This window comes from Scophthalmus maximus, chromosome 6 (assembly GCF_022379125.1).
Source record: "Scophthalmus maximus strain ysfricsl-2021 chromosome 6, ASM2237912v1, whole genome shotgun sequence".
In the NCBI taxonomy this organism is placed as follows: domain Eukaryota; kingdom Metazoa; phylum Chordata; class Actinopteri; order Pleuronectiformes; family Scophthalmidae; genus Scophthalmus; species Scophthalmus maximus.
In genome coordinates, this window is record NC_061520.1 from 23,688,293 (window position 1) to 23,705,747 (window position 17,455).

The following is a 17,455-nucleotide window of genomic DNA, read 5'->3' on the forward strand; positions in this document are numbered from 1 at the left end:
TACAAGCTGATCCACAAAGAGCTGGAATTAGCACCGAAACCACAGCCGAACAAACCCCCAAGAGCAATTATTGTAAACTTTTTAAGGTTCGATGTCAAGGAAAATGTCCTCAGAACGGCATGGAGAATGCCGGTGGAAGTGGAGGGACGGAGAGTTACTTTTGACCATGATTAAAGTCAGTAAGTAAGAAAACAAATAAGTTGCCTCAAATATGTAGATCAGGGATCTGTTAACTGAGGCGAATGTGATGTGTGCCGTATTTTTATTTTTCCTCTTCCCCTCATCGGCTTAAAGACCGATTGGGGAAAGTACAAAAAGCTCCGTCCGGGAGACTAGTTTGAATGTTGGACAATTCGAGTGAGTAAAGTAATAGGAGAGGGGTGGCTACACTGATTAGAAACTCAGTGAAATTTGAAATAAACAAAGAAATTTATGATAGAGGTATGTGGTAGTGAAGGGGAAAATGGAAGTTAAAGGGTAACACTAATTAACGTGTATGCACCACCAGATAGCGAGAAGACATTCTTTAAGACACTATTTGATATCATAGCTCTGGAAATGGAGGGAACTCTAATCTGCGGGGGGGACTTTAATGTGGTACTAAACTATGACTTGGACATGACGAGTACAAGGAAAACTAAGACACATACCTCTAGATACATAAACGTACAAATGAAGGAAGTAGGAATCACAGACATATGGAGAGACATGCATACACTGGATAGAGACTACACACATTATTCACATCCGAACTCAATTTATTCAAGATTTGATTATTTTTTTATGACGACTGGAGACAAACACAGAGAAGAAAGCTGTAGGATAGGGGTTACAGACTTGTCCGACCACAGTGCAATATACCTGAGAGTGAACCTAACAAGTAGAAAGAGGAACACAGTCTGGAGGTTGAATGTGGGCATATTGAATAATAAGGGATTAGTGGAAGAAATAAAGAGAGATATAATCAGATATAGGGAGGAAAATCATAATGGGGAAGTGGACCCAACTATCCTGTGGGACGCACTGAAGGCAGTGATAAGAGGAAAACTAATAGCACAAACAGCACTACTCAAAAGAAACAGACTAGAACTATATACCAACCTAACTAAAGGAACTAGAAAGACAACATAAAAATGCAAATGATCCCGAGACACTTAAGAAGATCAAAGTAATTAGAGGGAAGATAGATAAATTTTATCAACAGAAGTGGAGAAGAAAACTAGGTTTATGAAGCAGACGTATTATGAAGGAGGACCCAGAGCAAAGAAATTATTGGCCAGAAGGATTAGGGTACAACAAACATTGAACACTATACATAAGATAAGGAACCCCAAAACCAATGAGCTACTGAGAAAGCCAGAGGAAATAGAAGAGGCATTCAAGGACTACTACAAGACACTATATACACAACCAATCTCAGCAGGGGAAGGGAGTATGAAGGCTTTTCTAGAGGGGCTAGACTTACCATCTATAGGAGAAGAGCAGAATAGAACACTGAATTCAGATATTACGGAAAAAGAGATGGGGGAGGCAATTAGTAGAACAAAGAACAGTAAATCACCAGGTAGTGACGGGTTCCCAGGAATTAAGCCCCTTATTGTTAGCATCACTTAAGTAAACAATGAAGGAGGGAAAAACACCCCCGTCCTGGAAAGAAGCCATCATAACTATTATTCCTAAAGAAGGCAAGGATAAAGAACTTTGCAGTAGCTTCAGACCGATTTCCATACTTAATGTTGATTATAAGATCTATACCTCAATAATTTCAAAAAGATTTGAGACATTCATGCCCATCATTATAGACGAAGACCAGACTGGCTTTATTGGAGGAAGGCAGGCACAAGATAATATAAGAAAAACAATTCATGTAGTAGACGCGATACAAAAGAGTGGGGAGAGTGCAATTTTAGTGAGTATGGATGCTGAAAAGGCATTTGATAGTGTGGGTTGGACCTTTTTATATAATGTCTTAGGGAAGTTTGGTTTTAATGAAAATTCTATCAAATGCATAAAGTCATTGTATCTTGAACCAACAGCAAGAGTGAAGGTCAATGGGAGTCTGACAAACCGGATTAAGTTAGAGAGGTCAACTAGACAGGGGTGTTGTCTATCTCCGACACTTTGATATTTTTATTGAACCATTGGCTCAAGCAATTAGGCAGAACCAGGGCATCAAGGGGGTGGAGGTAGGAGGCTCAGAACACAAAATGGGTTCATTTGCGGACGACGTAATAGCATATATAGGACAACCAGATGAAGCCTTCCAATACTTATGGACTTACTAGAGGAATATGGGCACTACTCCGGGGAAAAACTTAACGTGACAAAGACAAAGATCTTAGCTCTAAACTACACACCAACAACAAGGATCAAAGACAAATACAAACTTAGATGGGACTTGGACACGATTAAATACTTAGGAGTGAATATCACAAAGGAGGTAGACAAAATATATAATGCAAATTACACCCAGACTAATCAGAACATTAAGAGGGACTTGGGAAGGGGGTCAATACAGACACTGGACTTCAGTTCGAGGATCGAAATAGTAAAAATAGCCAAGGCTATTGTACCTATATCAATCTTTACCTGTACCTGGTTCATCTGGGGGGAGGAGACCAAGGGTTAAGCTTGTGACACTTCAATTACCCAAAGAGAGAGGAGGAATGGCAGTGCCGAGTTTTAAGGATTATTATTATGCAGCACAGATCAGAGCTGTGGCATGTTGGTGTAATGTGGACTATGTAGCCAAGTGGAAAGACATTGAAATGAGGAGGGGAAATCACCAAATTCAACACCTAGTAGGAGATATAGAACTATTTAGGACACAACAAAGTCTAATAGACCCATTTACTAAATTCACTTTAAACATGTGGAACACAGTAGTAAGGAGATACAAATTAGAAAAAGAGACACAGAGATGGTTAATACATGATAATAAATTTCTGCCGGGAAGAGAAGATCATGGTTTTAAGAGATGGGCCCGATGGGGCATCACAGCACTGTGCAAGATGGTAGAAAAGGGGGTAATGCAGAGTTTTCAATATTTGAAAGATAGGTTTGGATTGGAAAGAGGTGACTATCAAGGGTATGGAGGGAGTTCGGGTGGAAAAATATTATTAAATATTTCATAACTCCAAAGACAAAAGGAAGGTACGCCCCGGGACAGAATATATGTTGGAGGCAATTGGACAGATGGGGCGGACCAGACGCACATATTTTGGAAGTGCTGCAAGATGAAAGAGTACGGGGAAGAAGTATGGGAAGTATTAAAGGCGATACTAGGTTATGAGCTGCCTATGACCGGCTCGGCACTATTAGGGGGGAACCTGGCACAGGAAAACACACAGGGAGGGGAGAGAATCCTGAAAGCCATAACTAGAGCATGGTACAAAACAGATCCACCTACAAAGGAACAATGGCTGGGGATAGTAGAAGAATATTTGACATGGAAAGACTCACACACATACTTAGACTCCAGGAGGGGAAATTTGAGTCAAGGTGGGAAAAGTGGGTTGAGTATAAAGGAAAGCTGAACGACACCACAAATTAGGAGGACGGGAATCAGACCATGATGTTGCACTACAATTAAAGGAGGAAGTTCACATGTCACCTTGTTGATTTTTAATGTATTATATTTTTTGTTATTTACACATATTTTTTATTTTTCTATTTGTTTCTTTTACTTTATTGTACAACTATTCTTTGATTTTATTTGGTCACAAATACCCTAATTTGTAATGAACTTCTAAAACAACTTTAGCCTATGAGGGTTCTATTTGAAGCTTGTTCCTACACAGATCCGCAGCTAAATTGCAATGATGTCTGTATGTTTACAAAATGTTCAATAAAACTTAAGTGAGAAAAAAAAGAAAAAAGAAACATCCTATCTCAAAAAGATGCTGAAAATCTAGTCCATGCATTTGTCACCTCTAGACTGGACTATTGTAATTCATTGCAATAAGTCTGTGAAAAGCCTTCAGTTAATCCAAAATGCTGCAGCACTAGTTCTGAAAGGAACTAGAAAAAGAGATCATATTTCTCCAGTGTTAGTGTCTCTACATTGGCTTCCTGTAAAATCCAGGATTGAATTCAAAATCCTGCTCCTCACCTACAAAGCCCTTAATAATCAGGCCCCATCGTATCTTACAGAGCTCATAATTCCATATTATCCTCATAGATCGTTTTGCTCTGTAAACACAGGGTTACCTGTGGTTCCAATCGTCTGTAAAAGTAGGACGGGAGACAGAGCCTTCAGCCGCCAGGCTCCTGTCCTCTGGAACCAGCTACCAATTTGTGTCAGGGAGGCAGACACCCTCTCTACATTTAAAGTTAGACTTAAAACCTTCCTCTTTGAGAAATCTTATAGTTAGAGCTGCTCAGGTGTTTACTGAACCATCTCTTAGTTATGCTGCTATAGGCTTAGACTGCTGGTGGGAATTCCCATCACGAGCATTTAACCCCTACCCGAACCAGGGTTTGTATCTCTCCCTAACCCCAACACCTACCTGAACCAGGGTCTGTATCCCAACCCCTACCCAAACCAGGGTCTGCATCCCACTCCTATCTTTCTTCTCCCCCCTCTCTCTTCCCTAACCCCAACCCCTACCCGAACCAGGGTTTTCACCCCACTCCTATCTTTCTTCTCCCTCCTCTCTCTTCACTCCCCCTCTTTCTGCCCACCTCTTCTCTCTCCCCCATTTTCTCTCTCTCACCCTACTATTAGTACTATTTTTGTAATTTTAAGTATCAGTCTGGTAGAGATTAAAGCAACTGATATGTTTACATTACATGTCACTGACTGTTTGTCAGGTCATCAGCCAGAAGTCAATGGATGGCCCCAGTAAGATCAGAAAGAGAAAAATGATCCATGCTAGTGAGATTTTTCACCAAAAACGAAGCAAATACGTTCACTGAGGATGACTGAGATGTTCATTAAAACTCCAATAAATATGCAAATATTGGGTAATTTTTCTTTGTTATTTTACATGATTTAAACAGATATACAGTAGAGAAATTTGTTTCACAAGTCACTGGGGAATCTGATTGTGTAAGATGATTGTCCAGTGGCTAAACATAAACAAGGGAAACCAAAGCACCAATTTCTGCAGGGCCCCATGATAATCACCAGCTTAAGGACAAAGTTCAACCACCACAATATGGTAAATAACTACACAAACACATTTACCCCAACATACACACTAGCTCTTTGATGCACAGATGCACCAACATCTTGAGTTTTCATCTGATAGTTGGAAGCAGTTGAAGACAGAAAAGCTCATCAGAAGCCTTGGTTACATTTTGCATGTTGCTGTGCCAGGAGCCATGGTGACGAGACGGGAATAGATACTGGCACTTGTGAAAAAGCAAACATTAGCAGAGCTGAGAAAACGAAGCTTAATGTATGCAAGGACATGATGTGCCTGCACCAAGGAACATTCCTGGTTGAATAAGACATTGTATATTCAATATCCACTGTGCTGTGTTCTGTCCGTGAAGCACACACACCCTAACCCCCCCCCCCCCCCCCCCCAGCTCAAACACTCATATATTCAGAGCATATTGGTTCTGCTCCCTTTTACTGCCCGCTGTGTAGGAGTCAAATAAGAGTGAGCTAATCCAGTATGGCAGTGCTGTGAAGGCTTGAGTGGAAAAAAAGAGCAGAGGAGGAAGAAACGAAAGGAAAGGCAGGCAAGATGGAGAGGGAAGCAGAAAGAGGAGGGGGAGTAATGGTGAGGAGTGGGAGAAGTGGGCTAAGTTAATGGATGGAGGATATTACATTGAGGGCATAATGAGAGGGAGGGACAGCTTAATGAGGGAGGTGATAGAGGCTGCATGGCAAAGCTAAAGGGTTATATGGAGCACAGGCTCTATTACAGTGGGGAGTTGGGGACATCATAATCCTTGTGGCCTTATCAGTAATTACTATGTGATAGAGAGAGAGAATGGCAAGACCTATCTACTGTCAGCAGAATTGGAATTAACTCCCTAACGGTTTTGCTCACTGCACCATGCTTTTATGTGTGTGTGTGTGTGTGTGTGTGCGTGTGTGTGTGTGTGTGTATGTGTGTGTGTGTGTGTGTGTGTATGTGTGTGTGTGTGTGTGTGCGTGCATGCTGCCTGTTCTCCTGCCCTTTTAAGATCTGAGTGGTTGACTTTCAGAGTGAGATCATTTGTGCATTGTGAAGGAATTTTCCTCTCTGACTTTGTGTCTTTACTAGAGTGAGTTTAAAGTTAGTAGTTGTGTTTATGGATAAAGGAATTCTTTGGATACATCTGTGTGTAGATCATAAGGCAATGGGAGGTCTCGTCAGTGTCTTCTGGGACTTTAAGTACAGCTGGCAGGACACTTTTATCCAACCCGTCCTACACATACACAATGGCCAGGATGCTCGGCTTTAATCTGCTATGAAGACATTATTATTGTTAAGCTTCGAGAAGATTGACACCAACATTCTGTCTCTGTTCATCACCAGCAGCAGTGCTGCATACTAACACGTTTGTATGTGTGAGTAAGTGTGAGCCAGACACTCGCGAGACTATCCAATTAAAAAAAATGTAACGTTTGTTACGGTTTGTGTTATTAGTTATAGCTGAGGTAGCCAGTCCTATTTTTGGACCAATTTATTTCTGATTGCCTGCTCATTACCTCTACTACTCATTAGAGTAGTTTAGTGTAAATTCGATTTATTGTTTTCCTCATACTGACATGACAATAAGAAACACACAATGAATATCTGCACCAAATATATCATCATGTTTCAGAATATTTATTCTTATAGCTTCTTACTATCAAGCAGGAGTCATGTTTTGGGGATGGGGGTGTTTACAGGTAGTTTGTTTTCCACTTACACTTCAACTTTCTGAAGAATGAAATGGATTAAACTCTTTGTTTAAGGATCACATGCAAGGATAGAGTTGAAGCATCTTATGTCAATATTATTTTGGCAAAAACAACGCATGTTATGTGAATATATGATTTGTGTTGCACTACAAGGTGACTAGGGATGTAAATTATAACTCATTCACTCGCAATTAACAGTGACCTGGTTGGATGAAAGGACTTGTTGTTGTTGTTGTTGTTGTTGTTATACTGCAATGCATTTACATTTATAAGAAACAAACGCGGCAGCGCTGTGGTTAGCAGTCGCCTCACAGCAAGAAGGTTCTTGGTTTTTATTTCTGGTTCGGACCAACAAACTAGGCCTTTCTGTGTGGAGTTTGCATGTTCTCCCTGTGTATTTGTGGGTTCTCTGCGGGAACTCCCGCTTCCTCCCACAGTCCAAACCATGCAGATTGGGGTGAGGTTAACTGGAGACTCTTGGTGTCAATGTGAGGGTAAATGGTTGTTTGTCTCTGTATGTTGACCCTGTGATGGACTGGCGAACTGTCCAGGGTGTACACTGCCTCTCGGCCAATGTCAGCTGGGATTGGCTACAGCCCCCGTGGCCCTTAAAGGATAAAGCCTTATAGATGATGAATGGAATGGACGGAGAAACAAACGTGTAATGGTGAAGCAGGCTACAGCAGTGGAGATTCAAATGTTCTTGGCATTTACAAATTACTTTTTTCTCCACTTTATTTAGATGCTATATTTTCATTGCAGGCCCACAAGCCGCAATTTTTCCTGCCACTGATATAGAGTAGGCACAGTGCAAACAGTGTACCTTAGATAACATATAAGAAATGTAAGTAATACACAGTTCTGTGGTAAGACAAAACAATACAAAGCATCTGCCAACAGTCGGCAATCAAACTGTTACTTTGGAGCCATGCTGTCAGTTTAAAAATCTTAAAATGTCAGTCGCCTTGTCAGAAAGAGATCGGCCATCACCCCAGCAGCACTGACTGGCAGACAATCACTACATCAGATTCAAACTTCCTCCTATTCTTGACAGGAAGGAGCTTCATCTTCGGTTTGCCTTCCGAGCAAATGAGCAGGCTAATGTTACACTAGGACCGGCATCAAACCACATCGATTTAACATAACCGCAGCTCAGTATGCATAGTATGCGACTTAAATGGTATTTATGTGTGTGCGGAAGGAGGTAATCAATACTTGCTGAAACAAGAATGGATGAGGAAGTCAGGAAGTAGAGATGAGAGGCACTTATGCTGGAGTAGTAGGGGAGAGTAGAAAGGAAAGCATGGGGAGGAGGTGAGGAGGCAAGGCTCTTAAGGAAAATGAATGACAACACTTTACCTTCAGGTTGGAGTCCCAAGCAAGCGACCCTTTGATGATTTCTCCGTGCTGTGTTTCAGTTACCTGTGAAGTCAAGACGGCAGCAATTAAACTCTATGCAGAGAATTATCACTGCAGCTCTGCAGTTCTTCTAGCCTCTTTCAGCTTGTTGTTTTGGACTGGGGGCCTGCAATTTCTCTGTATGTTACTCTCACCGCTCTCAGCTAAGGCTGAGTATCGAGCCTCAGTTCTTTTTGTACAGAACAAAATGTAACCACTGCACAGCCATTGAATGTTTGTCCTCGTTTTTCATTATGTACTTATTCTTTTGACCGGTTAATCCTTGAATCACAATTTCATTTTGTCTTCATGGATTCTACAGCTGCTGGTGTCGAGACAACAATGTAAAAAAGTATTAATATTTTTCAGAGTCAAATATCAGAGGTATGAATTTAGAATGGTACCGGAACAGGTACAACTTTTTAGATGCAGTTTTTAGCAAAAACATGAAAATATGCTCAGACGAAACCATTTGGTGAACATTTACCTTTCCTGGGAAGTCAGTGAAGACCAAAGGAGATTGAATATTAATATTCATCAGGTGGTCAGAAACATAATTCTAAATTAATGCTAATTTTGCTGTTTGTCTGGTGCATGCATAAGTAGCCCCCCTGTTTGCTAACTCATTAGCCATAACAACTAACTGTGTCTGTTATCTTGTTATGCAGTTTGCGCCTGACAACTAGTGCCAACTGGTGGCCACATTGATTCATTCAGCTTAAAAATATAAAATGTGAAAGCTCAAATTCTGTACAAATAATTTGCTAACTTCACCAAATATCATTAAACGCAAAATAATTTTGTACATTGCGTAAAGCCTGGGCTCCATTTTTCCTTTCACTGTTTAACTGATGGGGACCAAAGAAGCAAGCAAATTGTTAGGTCATTGAAAGTTAAGTTGGGAGTTTTCTAACTTTTTTGCTAAGTGTGAAAGTAGAAGAGAGTGACAATCTCCCCCAGGGAGCAGGCAAGAGAAAGAAATGTCATTCTTCTTGCTGCACATCTGTGCTCCGCCTGAACCAGGCTGAAGACAGACAAGTGTGGTGAATACTGAGTAAGTGACCTTTCAGATAAGGCATGGATGGTCTTTATATTCTCTGTCATTATTGTCACGGGGACTGTAACCATAGATCCATCATCATCAATCACCATGCCATGGGCAGGGGAAGGACTTTAAAAACCTACTCAACTATGACATATGATGTTATCAATCCAATAAGATTTGAACAAGAGACTTCAACGTAGTTGCCAGTTTTATGAAGAGGACCAAGCTTAAAGTAAAAGCATCTATCACAACAGCTCTGAAATAAATCCTACCTTCAAGGTTATAAGATATTATTAAACGTCATGGTGCTATTAAAGTGTGTGAATTTATACTGAGCAGGGCACCAGACTAACTTTTTACATTGGTTACACTGCTGCGCCTAACTTTTTCATTTAGGTGTACCCAAAAAAATTTCACTGCACCTTTTGGCACCACAGTAATACACCTATTATACCTTTGGTTGACATTATATATTGGTAATTTCTTAACACATTATGTAAATGACTGTAAAAAGGAATAAAGGTGCTTTTTCATGAGGATGATTTGGGACCTAAATTTTGTAAATGGTAGCTGTCTTTGACTATATTATGAGCAGTGCTAAATATTATTATAATTTATGATCTCTAATATGGAAGCAAATAAGAGACATAAGTCTTTGAACTTTAACAGCCACTGAATACTTTATTTTGAAAAACATGTATCTGAATTTATTTGTGTGGAATTCACCTCTTTGAAATTATTTTTACTTCGGTATTCAGATACAAAAAAATTCAGATCTCAAATTTCAAGTTACAATTTTTCGATTGCTCAAATTCAGATCGAAAAATTCAAGTTAAATATTCACACTCTCAAATTTGATTGCTCAAATTCAGATTGAAAAATTCAAGTCAAATATTCACACTCTGAAATTCGATTGCTTAAATTCAGATCGAAAAATTCACACAGTAACATCCGGGCTACCCCGGATAGGAAAAGCAATTGAGTCTGCATGCAATCGAACCGACATCTGGCAAAGGGGAAACGAAGGCGCTCCGGTAAGTTTGCTGTTTATGTACAATCGAACTCAGGGCTCGACAGGAGTATGTTGAAGCTAAGTATGTTTGGAACACAGATATGGTTTGTGTGACTCGTGTCTCTATGTAGGTAAGTCATCACATGACAGACCGTCCGTGCTCTGATGGGCCAGACGTCGGTTCGATTGCATGCAGGCTCAATTGCTTTTCCTATCCTGGGTAGCCCGGATGTTACTGTGTGAATTTTTCGATCTGAATTTGAGCAATCGAATTTCAGAGTGTGAATATTTAACTTGAATTTTTTGATCTGAATTTGAGCAATTGAAAAATTGTAACTTAAAATTTGAGATCTGATTTTTTTTTTTGTATCTGAATACCGAAGTAAAATAAATTCAAAGAGGTGAAATTCCGAACAAATAAATTCAGATACATGTTTTTCAAAATAAAATATTTCAATATTAAGTATTCAGTGGCTGTTAAAGTTCAAAGACTTATGTCTCTTATTTGCTTCCATACTCTAACTGTAGGTTGTGTTTATTAAAGACATTGTCGATGCTCCAACAGCAAAAGCAGTGTTCCCTGCCATGCTTTAGCAGAAATTGGACAAGCCATTCCTTCCGAAACACACTGGCCTGTTTGGATGTGGGGGATCTCTGACTCGGAGCCGGATGAGGCCAACTCCACCGAGGATGTTGGGACAGGACTGGGCATCTTACTGGCTTGAGGGGAGAAAGGTGGAAAACGGAGCAGGTGTTACGTTTCTTTCTACAAAAAACTATCTATAGTTCTCTTCCATTTTTGTCGCTCAACAAGGAGGACAGCCTACACGGCACAGTTTCACACGTAGTATGTAAAGCCTTATACACTCTGCCTAGGGTTTGTTAGAGGGTTGATGTTGCAGAGACTAGATTTAGTGAGGTGGACTCATAAACCGTCCGCTGTGGTGAGTGTGGAGACTCACTGGCACATGGTGCAATTTTCGAGTACCACATTGCTAAAACATCAATACTATATTTAAATCTAAGTAATTATCACCAGTCTTCTAACATGTTTGACTGAATTACCAGATGTGCATGGGAGGAAACATTCAGACAACTCCATAATATTGTTCATATTAACATGCAACACTTAATCAGCATACAGAGCCATTTAAAAAAAAAGCAACATTTACATTGCGCGGCTCGTGGCTTCATATCAGCTAGAAGGCTTAGTGTCATATTTCAATTCAGACCACCAGTTAGCAACAAGCCACCATAAAACCGTCTTGCTATTAGCCTACAATAACCTCAACACAAAACTAGCTTAACTGCGCGGGTAGTTTCTTCAACCAGCCGAAGTTGGAGTAGAAAAGACGTATCATGTCACGAGTGACGACATACTGCCATCTCAAAGTACTAGCACGACTTTTACAACTGCGCTAGGAGCCGTGTTAACCGCTGGAATGAGCCTCACATTCCCAGCAGCCGTCCCTCTCGAGCTACTCACTTTCCCCGTCGCCGTCGCCCACTCCCTCGGTGTGCACCGTTTCCCCTTCCCCTTGTCCTTCCTCTCCTCGCTCTGGAAGAGTAATGGAGAGCGGGGCGGCGACTCGGATCCGGGCGGACGAGAGCGATGGGGGGGGCTAGGTGCGCCGCGCGGAGCATCCCACGCACCGAGCGCACAGCGGAGGAGCGGCGCTGTGAACGCGGCAGGGCTCCGCTCGCCGAGCCTCAGATATCGCCACGATGTGGGTCACCGATGAAGTATTCATCTGGTGCTCTTCAGCCGCACAAGTTGAGCTCCATCCCTGCGACGGTACACTGCGGAGAGAGACGGGGGGGGCCCCCGTGTTGTGATAACCTGCGTTTGGTGAAAGGGAGATCACTGACACTACTTCATGTGGGCAAATGGAAAGACGGTACGTTATTGAAGTGTGTGTCTATTGGTCTTTCAGATTATTATTATTTTTTATAAATTAACTAAATAATTTATAAAAAATGATCAGCTAGAAGGCTTAGTGTCTTATAAGCAAGACTGACATGATTAAATCTAAATCATAATTCATAAAATCATAATAAAATAAACTCTCTGTTTGCACCCTCTTCTGACTTGCACTTCAATGCACATCTGTATCTAGTCTGAACATTATTTCATGTGTCCGTTAGGCCAAAATGGGTCTACATTGATAGACACGATTGATACCGTCATTGTAGGTCAATATTTCACTATTTTTATATAAAAATATGAATAGTATAATTCATGTATAAATGTCATTTTCTTTTCTTTCATTCAACTTTAATCGACTTCTTCTGGTCCCAACAACACCTATCAAAGCAGAAAAATTGGGGGAGGGTGGCATCCCCCAGAGGTGGTCAGGGAAACATTGTGAAAACAGTAAATACAAGTGTAAATGCAACTGAGATATTAGTCAACGTACAACAACTACATGGGTGGGAATATGCAACTGGACATGACTCTAAAATACCTAGGTTGTGACAGCTTGTCAGCTAACAGCCGTTGGTCCACCGTCACCGCGCAAAACAGTCCTCTCCTCAGTGGTCACATTATTCAAGACCCTCATATATGGACTAAAGATAAGACCAGTCAAAAAGGAAGAAAACACAATAACGCAGCATCACTGATGGGTACCATCATTCTCTATTCGTCTATTTTTTTGGGGGGGGGCTACACAATTAGGAGGAGGACAGGAGTTTGGCAGAGCAGCCAGATCTCAATGTGTACACTGGATATATGTATTACAGTTTTTCTCAATCGCTTTGGCACAATCGTCGAATGACTATTAAACTTTGTCAAACTATATGACTATTTATAGGAACATAAGGTCAGTTGTTAACATGACTATAGAAATTCATAATTGCTTTGGCACAAAATGCACTGAGTAAGCCTTGCAATTCAAAATATTTTGCATTCATTGCTATTTAATCATTTTAGTCTCAAATGCAATTATACACATGTTCATTGTGTAAATCCCTACATGCTAAATAGAGCAACAAACAATCACAATGACCTGTCACACATATATATTAGATACATAATAGTTTTGTGGTACGTATGTTATAGTTTGGGACAACATAAGTTTCCATAGTTAAGTTTCCCATCCCATGAAGTTTGTCCCACCCTACTATCCATTCCCAAATCCCATTGAGGAGTGCTTTTCTGCATGGAAATGGAAGGTATATGTCCTAACTGCAATTTTGTGCGATGAATGCTGGTTGTAAGAATATCACAGCAGATGGTTGTAGGGGCTGGCTGTGACCTGCCAAAAGATTTTTCCCTCGTTGCATTGCAAGGGAGGATATGTCGATAAAATGTTGTGGCCATACAGAGAGGAGAGATTGGATGAGGTTGATCAATTTGCAGCATATTTTCTTTTTTCTTGCAAATATTATACAGTAGTTCCTGAAAGTTTTGCTGTTGTATATCTTTTTTTCCGTATAAGCTTTCTTCATGTATTTGCGGTTGGCTGGTGTGTACATACAATAAGAAATAAAAATGTGTTGTTGAAAGTATAGTGTGTGCCATTCCGAAATCAATGCAATTCAGCTCCCTAAATAAACAATGTAAGCAAATATGGATAATATTACAGTGGGTATTTATCACACTTTCAGAGTACACTGTCATTTTTGACAAGATGTCTTTGCATTTTTACTGTCTTGGTCTGAGCAATGATAAAGGAACCTTTTGATTTGATGACAAAGATTTAGTCATTGATTGATTTATTTACATTTGAAACATAGGTTAATTATTTTGATTGACTAATCACCTTTTGCAGGTCACATAGAGCGATGTGCTGAATGTACCACGTGGTTTGAGGATTATATTTAGAGTTTTGACAATTGTAAGTTTGTTTCAGTAAATGTGCCAAAACAATTGAGAAAAACTCTAATACCAGGTGTAAAAATGATCAGTTTAATATCATACTGTATCTAATTACAATTATAAGTATAGATGGTTCAATAACATTAATCAAGGGTGTATTCCATTAAAGTTTCAATTTTGAGACATCACTCCCTGCCTCCTGAAGTAATGTGCTAGCGACAGACACTACAACTCAGGGGATTTGGCCTTGTAGTTAGGGCGTCCGTCACCGATACTTAAAAGCTGCGGGTTAGGGCCCGGCCAGTCCAGTGAAAACATCAACAATAACAAAGAGAGGAATAAGCCGTCTCCAAAATCGCTTACTGCCCCTTTAATAGTGTTAGCCTGCAGAATCCTCCCAGTATCAGGTGTGTTGTTCAGTTTGAGTAGTTGGTTTATTGATCAATATGAAAGACTTTTAAATGTAGACTGATAATAATTTTAAATCCCTTTTCTTATCTTTAATGTTTCTGTAAGTAATGGCTACTATCATCTCCATACACATTATATCATTCCAAATCCAGAATCTTCACTGTCTATTAGGCTGTGTGGTTTTGTTTTTTCAGTCCAGCTTCTGTCAGTGCCTCTAGCAAATGAAGCCCAGCTTATTTCCTCTGCCCAGGTCATTTTTTTGCCTCCTGTCTGTGCTTCCACATCCACGTGCCCACCCTGCTACTTCTTTGAAAGCCAGACAGAGGGACTGTGGCCCAGACATCCTGCTCTGAAGATGGTATTACCCCCACCCAGGGGACCTAGCCTGATTCCAGCACCATCATTCCCTCTCTTTTATCTTTTAGTTGTGGACACACACACACACACACACACACACACACACACACACACACACACAGAGAGAGAGGCTCATTGAATATGCGTCTTCAACAGCCTTATTATTTTCTAAGAGCATTGAATTTGTCTGGTCTCCTGTCACTGTGTGTGCAGACTTGTGTGCAGAAGTCTCTGAGTCTGAGACATAGATGAGTTTGGTGATATTGTTGTTGATGACAGCTGGTCAGCACATAATTGGCTTGTCGACATATCACTCTCTGATGTCTGCATTGGAGCAGAACATTGGTCTGTAGGAAAATATTCCACAGCTACATCTATAATTCAACTGAGAGTCAAGCTGGCTACAGCCAGCAGTTTTTACTTGGCAGCACTTACAGCTTATAGAACTTGGCAAGTATGAGGTTTGTCATGCAGAAACTGTTACTGGAGGGATTGTTTCATACCAGGTCAACAGGAGCAGTAATGGGGCCACGGTGTTTTTCCAGACTGTGAATCGATTGCTAAAGCTTGGACAAGGGCAAACAATCCTGTCCTGAATGTCAACTTACCTGTTAAAGGGTGAGATCTAAAAAAAAAGAAAAGAAAAGACAAATCACTGGCTCCAGTGCTGACACTATAGCAAACACAATGGGCCTTTTTTCACAGCAGCCATTTTGACATGATATAGTGGGTAAACACAGGTGTTATTCATCACATTAATGGAAGTTCTGTTCTATTTAGGCAGAGCCTTTGAGAGAGAGAGAGAGAGAGAGAGTAGCGACATCTCCGTTCACTCCAATGGACCTTTTTTTTCCGCAATGGCGGATCAGGGAGTCAACATCGTCTATGTTGCACTTATGAAGGGTAAATAAATTATTAGATTGTATATTATATCCAAATAGATATATATTAAAAATATTTGTTTAAAAAAATGTATTGACTAACTACATATAGTAACTACATAGGCATGTCGGTCTGCTATATTGTAGATCAATACATTTATTGACTACTAATTACCAAAAATCGCAGCTCGGTCGCTCTGAATATTTGATTCTAATTTTGGACTTCCGTTGTCGCTACTCTCTTTCAACAGCTCTGTATTTAGGTACAGGGGCCTAATTAATGTGATTAGTAACACCTGTGTTTACCCACTATTCCATATGAAAATGGTTGCTGTGGAAAAGGTCGATACCGAGTGAAGGTCGGCTCAAGAAAACCTGTCTAAACCAGTGGTTCCTGTTCCCTCCTCAGGTAAAACTGTTACTTGTTTATAAACCAATTCCAACATTACAACTGTTGTTTTTGGCTGTATGGTGTAGCGGTAAGTTGCTTGCAGTAATGACAGATGTTGGAAATGGTAAGAGAAAAATTACATTTTCCTTAACTATCTGATTGAGTCTCATTTGAGTTTCTGTTTCAGTCTTATTAAGCAGAGAAAGCAGCTTTGCAGCAGTGTATTTTTATATAGGCTCTGTATAAACTGATCACTTCTTGCCAAATGTCATGTACAAATATGACATTTCAAGATTAACTTTTGACCTGCACCATATCCATACACTGTTCATTTAAAAAAGACAACAACACATAAATCTGTTTAACAGACAAATACTATACATTTTTATTATCCGCACTCACACAGGGCAAAGTAATCAACCCACTTTACACACGATAAAATCGACATGGTAGGATTTAGCAAAGCCCGACATCACTCCAAATTATTTTGGCCTTAACTTGCGCAAAATACAAAAAATCCAGCGGCATTAAGAAAAAGACACATCAATTAATTCAGTTAGTAAAGGTCATACATAAGTGAAAATAAAAAGTTAAAACCACAGTTTGCAAAGTTGCAGAATAATAATATAAGGCTATATAAAATGCATTATACTGTAGTCACATTGCATGTCTCTGAAGGGACCACTGCTGAACCAAAATGAGACAGGAGGGGGCATCTCACTGCTGCTTTCTGCAGTTTGAAATATAATAATTTATTCAACCCAGAAATGTATTAAAGATGCATACACTATTATATAATCTATAAACTATATAATCTGTCAGCATAACATAAAAAATACGAATAAAAGTTCAGCTTCACTGAGCAAAGCAACCAGTAAGAGTGAGATGGAGAGTGGCACACAATGTGTGAACTTAAGACAATGCATATTCTGCAGAGTGAAGGCTGCAAGGCAGAGAAGTCCCCAAGGTAGACCCTCACTTCTAGGGCCCGTCTCGCTAACCGCCTGCCTTCATTCACTTTGATCACGCAGCCGAGCTGAGGAAATACAGGAGAGCTCTACTTCAATCATCCAGTGGAGCTCCGTCTGTGAAAAGATTCAGTGTAGTGTAGCCTTGTTTGCTGGGAGACTTTTGTGTGGTAATTTGTTATGGAGGTGGGGGCAGCAGAGGGTTGTTTTTCAAAGGAACCCTTTGAAGTTTGCCGAAAGTGTACATGGATGCATAGCAAGATTAGAATATACATGAGTAACAGTTCTGTCCCAGGCAGAGATAAACCAAAGAATAAATTCCTCAGTC

General features: G+C 40.3%; 1 protein-coding gene across 6 annotated transcripts in view; it reads right to left on the minus strand.

Annotated features, from left to right (window-relative positions):
- klhdc8a (kelch domain containing 8A) overlaps nucleotides 1–12,923 on the minus strand; it is a 78,912-nt gene extending 65,989 nt beyond the window's left edge. For 3 of the 6 annotated variants that reach the window (XM_035631843.2, XM_035631844.2, XM_035631845.2), the window contains exons 1-2: nucleotides 11,786–12,214; nucleotides 8,204–8,266 (exon numbers count right to left, since the gene is read on the minus strand). The gene's annotated coding sequence lies outside the window, so the exon portion shown is untranslated. Of the gene's footprint in view, nucleotides 1–8,203; nucleotides 8,267–11,785 lie in introns of all 6 variants that reach the window. The other 3 variants (XM_035631850.2, XM_035631846.2, XM_035631848.2) reach the window with 2 other exon arrangements.
- Between the last annotated feature and the right edge of the window lie 4,532 nt (nucleotides 12,924–17,455).